Below are 13,466 nucleotides of genomic sequence, written 5' to 3'. Positions count from 1 at the left end.
ATATAGAATATATATATATATATATATATATATATATATATATATAAAAAAAAAACACCCAGCACGCCCCTGCGGGCGGTTTATCCTTCAAGCTCGGGTCCTCTACCAGAGGCCTGGGAGCTTGAGGGTCCTGCGCAGTATCTTAGCTGTTCCCAGGACTGCGCTCTTCTGGACAGAGATCTCCGATGTTGTTCCTGGGATCTGCTGGAGCCACTCGCCTAGCTTGGGAGTCACCGCACCTAGTGCTCCGATTACCACGGGGACCACCGTTACCTTCACCCTCCACATCCTCTCGAGCTCTTCTCTGAGCCCTTGGTATTTCTCCAGCTTCTCGTGTTCCTTCTTCCTGATATTGCTGTCATTCGGAACCGCTACATCGATCACTACGGCCGTCTTCTTCTGTTTGTCTACCACCACTATGTCCGGTTGGTTAGCCACCACCATTTTGTCCGTCTGTATCTGGAAGTCCCACAGGATCTTAGCTCGGTCATTCTCCACCACCCTTGGGGGCATCTCCCATTTTGACCTCGGGACTTCCAGGTTATACTCGGCACAGATGTTCCTGTACACTATGCCGGCCACTTGGTTATGGCGTTCCATGTATGCCTTGCCTGCTAGCATCCCTTATATATATATATATATATATATATATATATATATATATATATATATATATATATATATATATATATATACTGGATATCCAGCATCCACTATAATTCTGTTTGGACTGTGAGACAACTCACGTAAGTGGAGGGAGAACATGCAAATTCCACACAGAGGGCCTAGCTGGCTGGCATTTTCAAACCCACAAGGCAATGGAGCTATGAATATGAGAGCTGTGCAAATTGTGAATTAATTTATGGGCTTATATGAATATACAGTCAGTCAAAGAAGGTTTGTGAAGTTCCATTTTACAGCCTAAGCATACACATTTTAGCTACAGCTGTGTTTGTTTTACGACGCCAACACTGGCTTGTCTTAGAACACGCAATATCAAGTTAACAGCTAATGCTAATGAGGAGGGGAAATAGCTATCTAAATGTCATGGTCCTGGGTCTTTGACTCTGAATTTGGATGTTTTTGCAAATTTGAATTCTTGCTTTGAAGTAGGTCTTCTGTTTACTTCTTAGGTTGTTTACTCTTATATTTGATTTTCATGTTATTTCTGTTTTAATGCATGTTACCTGCCAGTTTGGGGTCTTGTTTAACCTACCTCTCGACTCATTTGTGGACTTTGGCTTCCGACCTTAATAAAAAGGTCCTGGTTTGCCTGCAAGCCCTGCATTTGAGTAAATAAACATTTACTCAGCTGTTTTTTTCAGCTGTGAAGCAAAGTAAAGCCAACTCTATGGGGACTCACATTGTTGGAACTTTTGGTACAACCCTGTCTGGATTACGACTTTGATACAGGATATTGGACTGGACTAACGGAGTTAACGAGGTAATTGCAGGCTAGCCAACGCGTTACCAGGCTAACAGCTGACTGAGGAATCAGCTGACTGAACCTGCTACCAGGGTAACCAGATAAAATGGGGCCGAAGAGGACACCGACAGCTGAGGAAGTCGAGGACATTAAAAAGTCCCTTGACTTCATAATGGAGGAAATTTCTACTATCAGGTTGCAGCAGAAAAATATCATTGAAATTGTGGAGGAGGTAAAGCTCCTCCGCATCCAAAATGCCGAAAAAGATAAAAAGATTGCATACCTGGAAAGTAAGGTCGCTGACCTGGAACAATACTCCAGGATAAACGACGTCATCATCACTGGGCTCCATATTAAACCCCGGTCATACGCTCAGGCGGTGACCGCTGACAGCAACGAGGAACCTGGAGAGCTTGACATTAGCTCCACGGAACAACAGGTGGCTGCTTTCCTGCGGTCCAAAGGGATTGCCCTGGACTGTAACTCTGTCGAAGCATGCCACCCTCTTCCCAGGAGGAACGGCAACATACCGGCTATTATATTAAGGTTTGTAAATCGAAAGCACAAGATTACGCTGCTGAAACAAGGAAGAAAATTAAAAGGATCTAATGTCTTTATCAATGAACATCTAACCAAACACAACGCTGAAATAGCCAAAAAAGCGCGACACCTTAAGAAGCTGGGAAAAATCCAAGGCACTTGGACGACGAACTGCAAAATATTCATTAAACTAAACGGATCACCAGAGGAAGCCAAAGTTCTGACCATTAAAAATATGGCGGATCTCGAAAAATATCAGTGAGCAACACGATCTGGACGGCAAACAAGGTAACAGACAACCACACACTCACTTATGACACACACTGGAAGGAAGAACTCAGATACATCTGGAAGAATCAGCTGCATCAGTCAGACAGTTGCAGAATATGATCAATTGGAACTGAAAACATTTAACTATATGGATCACAATACACACGACTTGGAATATGAAATAGATCCAGACAACAACTTTTTCTCATCTAACAATAACAATTGCTGCTACTATACAAATAAAGACTACAATCAGAGGATTAAAACTGAGAATAAATTATCAATTATCCACTTTAACTGTAGAAGTCGCTATGCTAATTTTAGTCATATCAAAGAATATCTTAACCAGTTTTCACATCCATTTAGTGTCATTGCCTTATCAGAAACTTGGATCAATATGGAAAAAGGAACAGACTTTGAACTGGAGGGTTATGAATTCACATTTATAACTAGGCGAAACAAAGGAGGAGGAGGAGTGGCCTTGTATGTGGACAAATCCTTGAAATTTAATGTGGTGGAAAAGATGACGATGGTGATTGATAATGTACTAGAATGTATTACAGTTGAAATTTGTAAAGAAAAAAGTAAAAATGTAATCATTAGCTGTATATACAGAGCTCCAGGTAGTAGTATTGAGACATTTAAAGACTGGATAGAAGAAACATTTATTGAAATAGCTCGCAAAAAAGTTTTCATTTGTGGAGACTTCAATATTGATTTGCTAAACCCAAATAAACATAAAACCACTGAGGAATTTAGAAACACAATGCACTGTATGAATCTATTCCCTAAAATTACTAGACCTACCAGGATTACCTCACATTGTGCAACTCTCATAGACAACATTTTTGCAAATGACATTGAAAATAAGACTGTAAGTGGACTCCTGATTAACGACATAAGTGACCATCTTCCAATTTTTACAATCTATGATAGGAATTACAAGATCAATAAAATGGACAGTAAAAAAGAGTACAGACGAGTAAGAACAGAAGAAAGAATGAATGCATTTAAAAAAGATTTATTGAAGGAAAACTGGGGTGAAGTATATCAGGAACAGGACGTTAATAGTGCTTATAATAAATTCCTTAGAATATTTACATTACTGTACAATACCAACTGTCCAATAAAGCAATATAGTAGGAAACAGAAATATATGGACTGTCCATGGATAACAAAAGGTCTGCAAAATGCATGTATAAAGAAAAATGCTCTATACAGAGAGTTCTTAAGAACGAGAACTAAAGATGCTGAAATCAGATACAAAAGATATAAAAATAGGTTAACTAATATACTTAGATTTAGTAAAAAGGAATACTATAAGAAGCAATTAGATATAAATAGAAATAATAATAAAAGATTATGGGAAATCCTGAACAGTGTTATAAAATGTGGGACTGGACAAAAGAACTATCCCAAGTATTTCATTTGTAATGACCATGAAGAATACAATATGGATGTTGTGGCAAATAGTCTCAATGAATTCTTTGTAACTGCTGGACCAAATTTAGCAAGAACAATCACTCATCCTGGGAAAGCACAGGAAAAACCCGATACACTGATTGACAGAAATCCATATTCTATGTTTCTCACAGCCGTTGATGAAAATGAAGTTCTTGAAATTGTCAAAAAATGTAAAAATCACAAATCTTTGGATTGTAATGATATTGATATGATAGTGGTTAAAAGAGTCATTGAGGCTATTATAAAACCATTTACATACATCTGTAATTTATCATTTCAAACTGGTCGATTTCCAGACAGAATGAAAATAGCAAATAATATAGAAAATATACAAATCTGGAAACAAACACCATTTCACAAACTACAGGCCTGTCTCTTTACTACCTCAATTCTCAAAAGTTCTTGAAAAACTGTTTAAAAACAGACTGGAAAAATTTATAGATAAACATAAACTACTCACTGAGAGTCAGTACGGATTCAGATCAAGCAGATCAACATCATCGGCACTATTAGATTCAATAGAATACATCACAAATTCCATAGACAAAAAGCAATATGTGGCTGGGTTATTCATAGACTTGACAAAGGCATTTGACACTATAGATCATGATATATTAATAAGAAAACTGGAACGTTATGGTGTCAGAGGGGTAGTTTTAGATTGGGTCCGGAGTTATTTAAGTGACAGAAAGCAGTTTGTGAAAATAAATGGTGGTTGCTCCTTATGTATGGACATTGCTTGTGGTGTACCCCAAGGGTCAGTTTTGGGTCCAAAATTCTTCAACTTGTACATTAACGACATCTGTAAAGTGTCCAAAGTATTAAAAATGGTTCTCTTTGCTGACGATACAAACATTTTTTGCTCTGGTGATGATCTGCAGAATTTATTGGAGGATATGACTAATGAAATAAGTAAAGTGAAGTTCTGGCTTGATAAAAACAAATTATCATTAAATTTGAATAAATCTAAACTTATGTTATTTGGAAATAGTAGTTTAAATACAAATGCAAAGATTCAAATAAATGGTGTTGATATTGAAAGAGTCAGTGAAAATAAATTTCTGGGGGTAATAATAGATGAAAAACTTAACTGGAGAGCTCACGTAAGATATATTCATTCCAAAGTATCACGAAGCATTGCAGTACTAAACAAGGCAAAACAGGTATTCGACAGAACATCACTTCATATTCTCTACTGTTCACTGGTTTCACCATACTTAAGCTATTGTGCAGAGGTCTGGGGCAATAACTGTAAAACCACATTACATTCACTTTTTACTCTTCAAAAGAAAGCAATTCGAATCATCCACAATGCAGGTTATAGGGAACATACAAACTCACTATTTTTGCAGTCTGAAATATTGAAAATTGACGATATAGTGAAATTCCAAACAGCACAAATTCTATTCAAAGCAAAAAATAAAGAACTGCCAGGTAATATTCAGAGTATGTTTTTTTTGAAAGAAGGAAGTTATAATTTAAGGGGTTTTTGTAACTTCAAAACAATGAAGGTACGTACTACAAGAAAAGGCTTTTGTGTTTCTGTTCAAGGAGTGAAACTATGGAACAAACTGAATATGGAATTAAAGCAATGTCCAAACATAAAACTGTTCAAAAAGAGTTATAAAAATATGATCTTCTCGATCTATAAAGAAAAGGAAAATATTTAAATTAAGTGAATGTCTCTATTTAAAAACAAACAAACAAAAAATTCATGATGTGATATTATAGTATATAGTATATCAGAAATCTGTTCACTATTTTTATTACAAATTATATCAGTAAGGAAGCTGACTAAATATTCACTGATAATTTATGGGACAGGGGTGGGATTAAATAAGTGTATACTTCTTCCCACTCCCTTTCAACATGTAAATTAATCAGAATGTTTTTTTGTATGTAATTTGTATAGTATATTTTTTTTCTCTCATTTCTTTTCTAAATGTACTTGTATATTGTTCACATGTTGAAATAAATTACCAATCAATCAATCAATCAATCAAAACTGATGCATTTTACAGTTGGCCTTAATTGGCAACTGCAGTTTTGGCCCTTCAGCCGTGGCTTCATTTTCCAGCCCTGGAGATTACTGCTTGGTATGAATATGGATCACTGGAATCCGTATGTGTAGTGCAGTGATATAGGTGAAACCTAGCTATTTCAAATACACTAACTATACTTATTAACACACATTATCTGTGCTAGTGACATTCGACATGCACTATGCATATGTGAATGTAATCAGATCTGCTGATTTATCTTAACAGCAACCGTGCAGTTCCTGCGGGTGATACAGGAACAGCCAAGAGCCCTCGCAGGTGGCCTTCTCCACCAGGCTTTCCACGATTAATCATTCAGAGCTGAGGGTTCTATTTGTGGAGATTGTGTCCATTTGCTACCTGGTTGAATAACTGAATAAGTCAACACTAACAACGAGAGGGAATTTGTTCTTTGCTTAGCTGTTTCTCAGAATAACTCTCCTGAGGATGAAATTGAGATGATGAGAAAGGGAGAGGAAATGGAAAAGCCAAATGCATGCTGACACTGTGCAATACCATCGATAAAATAATAAAGGCCTAACACTAAGGTTATGCTTTATTTAGAGTAAAAGCCTCTAGTGTTTTTGTTACCTGAAAGAACTAATAATAAAACCTTTCAATGTCCATATCTGACTCAGTCTTCTCCCTGTATCTCCATCATAACATCAAGTAAAGTCCTCTAAACTGCATCCGCTAATATTGAATTAAAGCAATGAAAGTCTCCCCTGCAGCTTCCCTTCTGCACAAGGTACAAAGAATCAGATAATTAAGGAAGTGTTTGCAGAGGTGCATAAACTACATGTACAAGGAAAAGGGGAAAAAATATCAAATGCGATAAAAAAGAAGAAAGAATCACTGATCTCTCACCGTGGCGATACAATTATATGTAATTTTATGGTGATGGACAGCTCAGTATTTATGACCAGGAAATTATAAGTGCAACAAAAATGAAGAACGCATTACTGTTGTTATTGTTAGCTGTGATGGTTGATTAGATGCTTGATCTTATTCTGTAGCACTTCAGTGTTTAATTAGCTAGTTGCTAACACTCTTGTATAAAGTGAATGACAATGAATTAGCATCTTTTGTCCCAGGTAATATCAACCAATGTTGGTTAAAAATCTGAAAATTAAAAAAGTTTTAGAGCCTTTATCTTTGTATTGAAAGGCTTAAACATATATTAATTCTTCATGAAAATAAAAAATGTCTGACCGATTAAACTAAAGGTGAATTCAAAATGCTTTTCTCTGTGTTGCTCTTGGTGTCTCAAACATTTAATGTGTGAGGTTGTGTAACGCTGCTCGACAAAAGAAACTCTGTGTTAAATCATACAGTCACTCTACACAGTTCACATATCTTTGCATTCCGTACATACAACATGTCTGTCTGTGTGTGTTTGCTCCATGTGTGCATGACTTTATGCTCCATCTGCTTCAATGCTACTTCACTCCACAGCCACTGATGTGCTCTGTCAGAGAGCAGCAACACGGGTCTCTAACCTGTCACACTGTGGCAGGGCATTGTGTGATGATAAGAGTGTGCTGAAGACACTCAGAATCCACTGGGGTGATCAAGTGGTGCATAGGTCCAGCAAGTCTACCACAAATTTGTCTTAGGCTGTGGCACAGGCTGTCACAGGCTTATGTTTACTCACATTTTATTTATTTATTTATTTTTTCTGCAGATTTTCATTTCACTGGTTTTACATACACTGACCTCGCTTAAGCGTCGCTCACTGGATTCAGTCAGATTCAAGAAGCGCCATTTATCCATGCATATCCCTATCCATTATTATCTTAAAGTTTGTATGTGTCAAAATGCCTTTTTGCTGTTTGTTTTAGATAAGACTGCTTTAGACTTGGCTTTTGGCTCAGATTTTTACCCTTTGAAGAGATTTATGCACCTTAATAATGTCTCATGAAAACTGGTTGATGGATAAATGTAGTTTGGATTTCTTTTACTACCTGTCCTTGGTCTTTAAAACATCAAAAATGAAAGCCTGACAGTCACAGGTGTGAGGCTTGGAAATGAGTCAACAACAAACTGTGTTGGCCTTCACAGTTCTGTAGGGTGCAGACTCTGGGTCCGTAATCTTTAAAGCCCTTGAGTCTAATGAAAGAACTACATCAGAGGGAAAATATGGGAAATAAATAAATAATTATGAAAACATTCAACATAAAACAGGCAAAAGAAAGGCCAGTTATTTCAGTGTTGGCCTTGAGCTAAAACCAGTCCCATTTAAGCTATTGTGCAAAATGTGCGGTGTCATGTCTCGGCTGTGTGCAGGCAAGAGAAGGACCCAAATGGAACACTCACCGAGACAAAAGTGAACTCAAAACACTTTTTTATTGCAGGCTTGGAAAGGAAACAAAGAACAAAACTAAACTGGGAAAACTACAAATAACTCATATGTGCAAACACATAGCCCCTCACACAGCTATGCAGGAGCTCACCACACTGACACAGAGAAACACAGGGCTTAAATACACTGGGAAATAACGAGGAGAATGAGACACAGAAGGGGAGCACAGCTGGGAGAAATCGGACATAACGAGACCCAAGGGAAGCGAAACACAATACATTCACGTAGGACACGGACCTTCAAAGTAAAACAGGAAATGTAACTTAGACGCAGACTTGACTAGGGGAGACAGAGCAACTAAGAAACACAGAACAATAACAGGGAGACAGAGGGCAGCTACTAAATACTCAGAAAACTAAAGAGAATACAAGAAAGCCAAACTAAGACACTAGACTAAAGAATAAACTGGGGCAACAAAGAGAACTAAGATCATAATACAAAAACTCAGACACAAGAAACTCAAAACATTGGGTCACCGACCCAGGACCGTGACATGCGGCCACTTGGTGACATTAATGCAGCAGCGCTTCAGGATAGATTTTACATTTCAGGAATAGGAATTTTTCTTCTAAATCATCATCTAACACGGTCATTCTGTCAGGGCAACCCAAGGAACAGTAGGGGTGAGTGGATTCATCCAAACAGTGTCGATACCACCGTGGTACTGGTGTCAGAGTCATAGGATTAATGCTTTAGTGTGTTTCCGTCCTCTAAGTTCAGTACAGGGCTCCTGTTAAACAAAACTAGACACATTTGTTTAAACACAGCTCTCATGCAAGAACACCCCCCACCCCCTTCCTCCTGGATGTATGTATTATTTCATGTCATGTTATGCAAATATTCCACTTTCAATTGTTAGTGGTATTATAACACACTGGAAATGAATGTGAACAACAGCAGCACAGCCATAAAGTGGGAGGCCACATAAAATTACAGAGCAGGGTCAGGAAATGCTGAGGGGCATAGTGTGCTGAGGTTTTTTCACCATTAAATACCACAGAAGCACTGCTATAAGAAAAAAGACTGAAGCATTAATTTAATAAAATATTTAATTATAATCCATCAGATTATCCCATGTCCTAATGATGCTGCTGTGGTATGGATATATTTACCTCATTGACTGAATTAGCTGCAAAAGCTCGATCATTTTGTATTCCATTGAAAATGGGCAGGTTTTCCTGAAAAGTTTTGATAGTTGAGGGCCACTCTGGGAAACTTATTAGTTGTACTTCCTGACCTTGCTCTCTTCACTTGTGCAAAATGCTCATGAACTTGTTGACATCAAGCATGAAATAATTTGTTTTTCAGCAATTGTCTTATGGAGTAGTTCTCGTTGCAACTGCATTTTGAATTATGCTCAGGGAGCCAAAGCAAGAAAGTGGTGCTTAAAAAAGAAAGGAGAGAAGAGAGCAGGATGTGTATCATGTCAGGACTTTGCTGAGTGCAAGGACTGAAAGATGAAGTTCTGATCGGCGAGTAGTTAATGTTTCTGTTGCCACTTATATTTTGAAAACACACACTCATGTAGTAGTATGTCGCTGTGATATATCTAGAAGCTGGTTCATTGGTTGTCTGATTGATGAATGAGGAATTCTTTAAACGAGTGTCCAGCATTATAGGCATTGTTGTGGTAGCCTGTGACATGCCTATGCTAGCTCGCATCTCTTGTTTGCACCCTGCTATTGCTTCTGTACGCTAGCTTCTCGATGAACCATTCACTCTAATTTCTGTCACCTTTGTGAGCGTGTCTGGGTGGCATTAACAAAGGCAGAAGCTTGGCAAGCTGAGAGGAGAGACAGTTTTTTTGTGTTGTTTGTGAATGCACATTGTGCATAAACCTGTGCTCTTCGATGGGTGACTGATGGGAGACCAGCAGGTAAGACAAACTGCCCTTGGCTCTGCTTTGATTGCTCTGACATCAAGTACAATCTGCACATTATTGTACACATGTGCAGATATAACTAGATAACTAGAGGTAGCAGCATCACGTAAATGACCAAATTACACTGTGTTCAGTGTGGCTTTGTTACTTTCACAAAATTCTAAAAGAAATTCATTAAAAAGATCCATCCCATCCATTCGCTTCCGCTTATCCTTTTCAGGGTCGCGGGGGGCGCTGGAGCCTATCCCAGCTGTCATAGGGCGAGAGGCGGGGTACACCCTGGACAGGTCGCCAGTCTGTCGCAGGGCTAACACACAGGGACAGACAACCATTCACACTCACATTCACACCTAGTGACAATTTGGATTAATCAATTAACCTATCCCCACAAGCTGCATGTCTTTGGACGGTGGGAGGAAGCCGGAGTACCCGGAGAGAACCCACGCAAACACGGGGAGAACATGCAAACTCCACACAGAAAGACCCCGGCCTGATGGTGGAATTGAACTCAGGACCTTCTTGCTGTGCGGCAACAGTGCTAACCACCGTGCCTCATTAAAAAGATGATAAATTTAATTTTTTATGTAAAAAATTACAAATCTTCATCCGTAGATGAGTTCCAATATGGCTGACGAGTAACTTGCTTCTATAAGGAGACATCGATTTCAAATTCCATCATTATCCTAGTTTGATATTGGCTAGGAGTTGGGAAGCAGGCATGCCTCATGTAATGTGGTTCTATATATTGTATAGTACAGTTAACTAAAGCCAAAAAAATCCTCAGAACCAGCAGCAACAAAGGCCAGCTGATCACAGCCTGTAAAAATCTACTGGATATCACAACGGAAAGTTTTATGTGACTTATTTCTAAGTAAGTAATTTCCTCTCGCTGGCACGCTACACTGGAACATCGGGTTCTCCCACTTGCCAAATTCCAATTTAACCCGTGGTGAAGATGTCCAGAGAGAGTGCAGTGGGGAAAAGTTCACGAGACTGTCAGCACTCAGAACAAAATCATGAAACAACAGATTTTAATTAGGCCAAATTTGTCTCATTCGTGTGTTAAATAGTGGGATGATGTGGGAATAGTGATTAGATGGTAGTTGTTGTGTTGGTTTGAGACAGGACTGAGATCCTTCTTATACATCATGGCACAATCTGCTCACTTGACTGTGTGTGTGTGTGTGTGTGTGTGTGTGTGTGTGTGTGTGTGTGTGTGTGTGTGTGTGTGTGTGTGTGTGTGTGTGTGTGTGTGTGTGTGTTTTGTTTGTCTGTTTTTTCCAAGAAAGGAATTTCGTGTTAGATAAGATTAAAGAGCGGTTCAGATGTTTGTTTGAAGTCTTTACATCTCATTAAAATTAATCAGTTGTTATTATCCTTAATAACAGTTTTATTTTAAGTGACAATTACCCTTCAATATTAGTGCCTAATGTTAAAAGTATACACTATATTTATGGGCTTTAAAAATGAGTTTTTACTGTTGTCTCGATCCCCCTTCGCTTACATGCTGTTTTAATAGAACATTATGTTTCTCTCTCCATATATCTTCTATATTTTCTCCTCACACTCCTGCTGGTATGGTGTGTGACAGCTAAACACTGTTGCCAGCACCCCACTGATTTTCATCAAAATGGCGAGCATCGCCAAATCTAAATTCCTGTAAGCAGAGAAAAATAAGTCAGTGTGGGGTGAGCATCAGCCCCTGATAGCTTTCCGTGTGTCTGTCTGCCAGTTTTCTTGAATGGCTGAATCAATATAGCTCATAGTTTAGAAAATAATTATTTGAACACCTGCTGAATTTGTACGTTAGCTAGATAGAATAACAACCAAAAATCCAGAAAAAACTTTTTTTTAATAGTTAAAACTTTCATGCAATGTGATTTTTTTTCTGGATTTTTGGTTGATGATCTCCCTTTTTCCATTAAAATAGAGCTGCCATAAAAATGAGAGACTGTTCATTCCTTTGTAAGTGAGCAAACTTACAAATGCAGCAGGGGATCAAGTAATTATTTCTCCCACTAAGCAATCTGCAAAGTTGTTCGATCCACAAATGCAGGCCAAAAACCATCTGGAAGACTATTAACCTGATCAGAATTTCCACTTTTTCTCTGTTGATTTGTGTCAATGCTTGAACAACACTTGAAATTTACAAAACAGTATGTTAAAGCCTTCAAAAATGGTTTGTTACGTGCAACAGTCAACAAGTCAGGTCAGTGCATGTTTATTTATATGGCACATTTAAGCACAACAGACCAAAGTGCTGCACAACATTCAATAAAACAATTAGGATGAAATTAAAAAAACAGTAAGAGAAAACGTTTAAAAGTATAATTAAAAAATAATCATTAACGAATCAAAAATAACTTACACTGTTCACAGAAAGACATGGGGGACAATTAAAAATAAACTGAAAAGGCTGAGAAAAGGTGAGTTTTTAATTGAGATTTGAAAACTGTTAGTTAGTGAGGCTGACAACCTCGAGGGGAGGCTGCTCTGAGTTTCAGAGCTGCAGCGGTGAAGGATGTGATGGATGTGATGCATGTGATAACAGCTTGGATCGCCTTCTTAAGATAACTGAATAAAAAAAGGGTTTAGACTACTGAGCAGTGTTTCTATCAGTTGAATAGCTTAATAGTTTAACGCTATTCCTACACAATTGTTTCCCTGTGTAAGAATAATACACTTAATTGTTAAAAGTGACCAAGCTCGCAGGCATAAGTCACTAATATGAGCACTGTAAAACATATTTATAGTGCTTGAGTGCAAAAGAGTTAGAACAATATGAACACTGTGGGGTCTGCCCAGATAAACACCTAACAGGAGCTGCAGTCTGGCCAAGGCGTGGGAGTGGAAAGGAGAAGACAACAGAATAAAAGAAATGCAGATGATGGTCTCAGCAAACATGGTTACCTTGCTGTGTGGCCATTACTGGATGGCTTTACTGGCATTACATTGAAATGCAAGTTCTCTTTCCTGTAACAGAGTACGGATGAAAACCAAGTCGAGTGTGCATATGTAGAACAAGACTGCAAATACGTTTTTGTGGGGGAGTTACCGCCTTTTCGTGTTTTTGCATGTGTGAGCTGTTTTGAGTAATGTATTAAAGCAGCTGAGAAAAACATTTGATGGATAAGTACATAAAAGCAAGCGAGCAGGTCTAAAAAATTTGCCATTTTTCTCAAGTATTTTCTCCTTAATTTTTGGATGCATTTATTATTATGACGTCTGACAGGGTATTAGGGTAAAGTAGTATCAGGAAGAAAAATGTAGAAAAAGACGAAAAATGAAAGAGAGGAGAAAAAAAGAAATTCATTAGTGTCTAGACACAGTTCTCGAGGATGTGTGTGTCTGTGTGTGTGCATGTGTGCGCCTCCATATTTAGAGAAATCTTCAAGCATCTCTGATTGAATCAGCATGATATCAGATTTGGTGAAAACATGTGGTGTGCTGTCATCCAACATAGAGCTGTCAGTGTGCACCAAG

The sequence above is a fragment of the Rhamphochromis longiceps genome, linkage group LG18, assembly GCF_057381845.1.
Source record: "Rhamphochromis longiceps isolate RC_006_pf linkage group LG18, R_longiceps_female_GT1.1, whole genome shotgun sequence".
NCBI lineage: Eukaryota > Metazoa > Chordata > Actinopteri > Cichliformes > Cichlidae > Rhamphochromis > Rhamphochromis longiceps.
Note: the sequence above shows the minus strand (reverse complement) of the source record.